The sequence below is a fragment of the Nicotiana attenuata genome, unplaced genomic scaffold (assembly GCF_001879085.1).
Source record: "Nicotiana attenuata strain UT unplaced genomic scaffold, NIATTr2, whole genome shotgun sequence".
NCBI classification, from domain to species: domain Eukaryota; kingdom Viridiplantae; phylum Streptophyta; class Magnoliopsida; order Solanales; family Solanaceae; genus Nicotiana; species Nicotiana attenuata.
This window is the reverse complement of record NW_017671293.1, coordinates 266041-271671: the sequence shown is the minus strand read 5'-3', so window position 1 is coordinate 271671 and position 5631 is coordinate 266041.

The following is a 5631-nucleotide window of genomic DNA, read 5'->3' as shown; positions in this document are numbered from 1 at the left end:
GTCAGAATATCATCACAGCCCCCCGGGCATTAGTAAAACAGTAGTCCTCAGCCCAAAATATCATTTAAAATATCATTTAAGACTCAAATCTGAGTAAAAGTGGCTGAGTTGTAAAATAGTGGAGAAACAATATGACTGAGTTCAAGTAATAAGTCAAAACAGTGAGGAAACAGTGAAAATAATCCCCGAAGGGTTTAAATAATTGGCACGAAGCCCAAATATGGCAATCAGCCCAAATCATGATAATAACAAATATGTTCCAGTCAAATACGCGGTAAAAATCATTAATCGGGACGGACCAAGTCACAATCCCCAATGGTGCTCTACCCCACGCTCGCTATCCGGCATGTAAGTCACCTCAATATAGCACTATGGTGTGCAAATCCAGGGTTTCAAACCCTCAGGATATCATTTACAATTATTACTCACCTCGAACCGGTGAAATCTCTAGCTCGCGATGCCCTTGCCCATCAAATCGGCCTCCACGCGCGTCGAATCTATCCAAAATCATAGCGAATACATCACAATAGGCTAAGGGAACATAACCCAATCGAAAAGAATCGAAAAAATATCGAAAATCACGAAATTGCAGAACACCGAGCCCCGGGCCCACTTCTCGAAAAATCAGAAAATTAACATCACCGGATTCCTTATCTCGCCACGAGTTCATATATACCAAGAACTCTCAAATCCGAGCTCAAATGACCCATCAAATCCCAATTTGAAGTATCAAAAACTCAAGCCCTAGTTCATCAATTTTAGGCTTAATTTCCATGAATTTCTAGGTAAATTTCACATAATAATCGTGTTTGAAGGTCATATAACTCACCTCCAATCAATCCCAGTCGAAATCACCTTCAATTCCCGTCCAATAGCTCTTAAGGTTGTTCAAAAATGGTGGAAAATATCCCAAGCTCGCGGATGAAATGTTATTTAAAAACCCTTCTGCCCAGGCCTTTTTCCGCTTCTGCGACCCAGATGCCGCATATGCGGTTACCGCTTATGCGGCAGTTCCTCCGCTTCTGCGGACTCTTCAAAATTCCTCAGGACCGCTTCTGCGGTCATTTTCCGCTCCTGCGGACACCGCATCTGCGGGAATACGCCCGCTTCTACGAAATTCCTCCAATTAGTCCAGTCCGCACCTGCGACCCCTTCTTCGCATCTGCAGAACCGCATCTGCGGTCCCTTTTCCGCAGATGCGGAAATACCAGATACCAGCTGACCTTTAACATGCAAAAATTCCAAAACTCTCCGTTTAACCATTCGATCTTACCCCGAGGCCCCCGGGACCTCGACCAAAAACGCAAACATGATCCAATACCTTATTCAAACTTGCTCCAATCATCAAAACACAACGATTAACACTAAAACCATCAAATTACATCAAATTCAAGCCTAAGTTCTTCAAATTCTTCCGAAACTCGCATTCGATCAAAAACCCAACCAAATCACCTCCGAATCACCTGAAATTTTGCACATATATCCAAAATCACCTAACGAAGCTACAGCAACTCTCGGAATCCCATTTCGACCCTCGGATCAAAAACTCACCTATCAACCGGAATTCGCCAAAATACTAATTTTGCCAATTCAAGCCTAATTCTACACCGGACCTCCAAAATCAATTCCGATCACACTCCTAAGTCACAAATCATCCCCCGAAGCTAACCGAATCACCGGAAATCGCATCCGAACCCTCTAACTCAATAGTCAACATCCGATTGACTTTTCCAAAACAAGCATTCCTTCAAGAGACTAAGTGTCTCATTTTCTACCAAAACCAATCCAAATTAACTCTAACACACCAAATACTGATAATGAAACATGAAGAAGCATAAGAATGGGGGAAACGGGGCGGTAACTCCTGAGACGACGGGTCGGGTCGTCACAACTCTGGCTTCATTTCTTGTTCTGAATAAATTGTAGTATTAGAAATTACTCTAGTTCCTGTTTTTAATTAAATATGAGGAATTATTCTCTTGAATATTTCTTTCTATTTTCTTATTTAATGGGCAAGATTATTTCCGTTGTCGGTATTGGCTCTAATATGGAGTAACTTTTCTTGTGTTGGGAAAATGACGGTTCTTAATATTTTTATATAATAGTAGTAGATATTATTCTTCAATTTCACATGTTTGAGTTAAAGCTTTTTATTTAAATTTTATCTGCTTTATAGTTGGGTGTTATTTAATTTTGTTAACATCTATCTATTTCGTACTACATATTAACTTCTTACTAATTCTGTAATCGAAAGAGGCAGAAGAAGTAATACTTAATTTTGGTATTGATAGATGTTAACCTATATTTAGTGACATCTAGATCATATATGTTAAAATTGATTCTACACTTATTTGTAATCGAAAGAGGCGAATATTGCAGAAATCAGTTATAACAAGTAGGGTAACCGAAAGGGACTTACAAAAAAAGAGCATGCTTTAGTTCAAGTATATATTTCTGGTTCTTTAATATTACCATTCTGACGATTAAATTGTATAACCGAGAGGAGTGCATTTAATTATTCAACTATAGTAATAATATATAAATGTAATCGTGAGAGGCATTTATACATTTATGAGAAATAGAAGTTGAAGGTAAATGTATCTACTATATAATAAAAATATTAAGTGAAGTCAGGATCCCAACACTTTTTTATTATATCTGTGGAAAACAAAAATATTTTCTATTGCTCCATTCGTGCATTTTTAGTTAGTTAATTTAAAACTCAACTCTTTCTGATTTTCTCAAATAGTAACTAAAACAAGAAACGTCTGTAGAATAGATAAACCAATCTCTGTGGGTTCGACATCTTTCTATACTATTATTTGACAGAGTACGAGTTAAAATTTTATATACGCTAGACGCTCGTCACATGGCTAAAAATTACAATTGCTACAGTGATTTTAAATTCATAGTAAAAGCTTAGAATTAGCTACACCACTTATACTAGCTATTTAAATTCGTGGCTATATTATTTTGTCATGATAATTAGTTGTAGCTATTGAGCTAACTATTGCCATGGATTTTATAAATTGAAGCAAATATGTTCATTTAGTTGCAAGATTTTGATGACATAAATTATTGTGGCAAAAAATACTTTGTTTCTATAACAACTTCAAACACGTGACAAAAACTAATAATTAGCTACAGATCTTTAGTGTAGCAACAAATTTGTAGCTATTTTGGCAGCTATTGCCACAATAGTTAGAAACTGTAGCAAAAATGAGAAATTAGCTTTGCCAGTTAAACTTGTGTAGCTAAGAAATTTTACGAAATTGTGAATAGCTACCAAATTGTAATTTTTGTGGCTAATTTTCGGTAATAGCCACATTTTTTTTAAATTCGTAGCTAAAAATCTATAGCTATAGATGCATAATGTTGTAGTGTACATTTGAAAATGAAGGATGTATACTAGAGTCTAGACCTTCCTTTGCCATATTATTTTATGGTGCAAATATAAGAACCCCCTTTTTTAGAAGAAAAATTATGTGTATATTTAATATCTAGTGGGTATTAAGATAAAAGTAATGGCATGACCGACGTAGAGCGAGAAGCTCTAACTTCTCTCTAGCCTACTAAGAAAGAAAAGCCTCCTTCTTCATCTCATTCATCCTCTAATGGAAACAGATCATCCTACCGCCGAAATAATTCTACAAATGATTCTCCCTAAACTGCCGGACATTATCATTAATAATAACAATGCTTTCCATCCTCAAGAGATTTCGCCTATCTCATATAAGGAGAAACTAATTAGAGGGGAGGGAGATATGGATATCACCATCTATCCTCTTGAATCCCTACAATCTACATCCTTGGATACTTCAATCGTGGATCCTCTAATGACACTAGAAAAAAAATTTACCCTTTCACAAGAGGATAAAGCCCGCATGTATTTACCTTGGAAAAATTTCATTATTATTAAACTCCAAGGTAAAAGAATTCTTCATCAAATCCTAAAGAAAAAGGTTCAAGATCTGTGGAAAATAAAGGAAAATTTTCCCTTAATTGATCTTGAAGAGGACTACTACATTGCAAAACTACAGAACAAAGAAGGGAGAATTACAACCCATGTCACTTGGCCCAACAACCCATCAGAAAATGGCCCATGTTTGAAGCCCTTACCCAGTGTAGCCCAGGTTGTACATAACCTGAAAATTACTTTTCACCAGTTAGCCCCTTTTTTCTTCGTTCCCCTCTTTTTTCTTCGTTCTAGTTACATCCCTTGTCACTCCCCTTTTTTCTTCGTTCCAGTTAGCCCACCCCTTATTTCTCTGTTCCCCTTTCTTCTTCATTCACATTTTTTCTTCATTCTTCTTCTCCTTCCCAAGTCAGCCTTTGCACCACAAAATTTCTCTACTATTGTTATTCTCCTTCAATTCTTTTCCGGATTCCAATGGTTAATTAATGATTTGAAAAATAAAAGTCAGCATTACAGGTGGTTCGAAGATTCGATTTCAGAAATTGAGTTTTTCGATTTGTTAGTTGTTTGGAATGGGTGTTGTCTCAATTGATTGGAATCATCAAGATGAGTTCAAAACGTAAATTTCAAGTGATTTGGAGTAGATTTAGGCTATATTTGAGTTAAATTTCAGAGGATGCCCAAGGAAGAAGAAGAACACGTGAAGCTCCATTGATAGGATTCATTTGTATAATAATGTATAATACTGTATAAATAGTATATAATAGTGTATAAACACAACTTATACACTATTATATACAAGGTTGATACATTATTTACAGGTATTTGGTGAATTTCTCGCATTTTCTTCTTCTTCTTCTTCTTCTTCTTCTTCTTCTCATTCTTCTTATACACCTATATACATAGTGTATCAAGAATATTTTCACTCTGTGATTATACATCATTATACACTTTTATACAACTATATACATAATGTACCTCTTTGTATGTGTGACGACCCGACCCGTCGTCCCGTGAGAACCGCCCCGTTTCCCCCATTTTATGCTTCTTCATGCTTCATTATCGGTATTTGGTGTGTTAGAGTTGATTTGGGTTGGTTTTGGTAGGAAATGAGGCACTTAGTCTCTTTAAGGAAGGTTTGTTTTGGAAAAGCCAACCAGACGTTGACGTGTTAGAGGGCTCGGATATGAATTTTGATGATTCGGTTAGCTTCGGGGGATGATTTGTGACTTAGGAGTGTGATCAAAAGTGATTTTGGAGGTCCGGAGTAGAATTAGGCTTGAATTGGCAAAGTTAGAATTTTGGCGAATTCCGGTTGATAGGTGAGAATTTGATCCGAGGGTCGGAATGGAATTTCGAGAGTTGCAGTGGCTTCGTTAGGTGATTTGGGATGTGTGTGCAAAATTTCAGGTCATTCGGAGGTGTTTTGGTTGGGTTTTTGATCGAATGCGTGTTTCGGAAGTTTTGGAAGAACTTAGGCTTGAATTCGATGAGAAATGATGGTTTTAGTGTTGTTCGAGATGTTTTGATGATTGGAGCAAGTTTGAATAAGGTATTGGATCATGTTTGTGTTTTTGGTTGAGGTCCCGGGGGCCTCGGGGTGATTTCGGATGGCTAACGGGATGAAAATTGAAGTTTGGAGATTGCAGGTCTGCTGGTATCTGGTATTTTCGCACCTCCGGTTGTGGGACCGCAGGTGCGGTCACGCAGAAGCG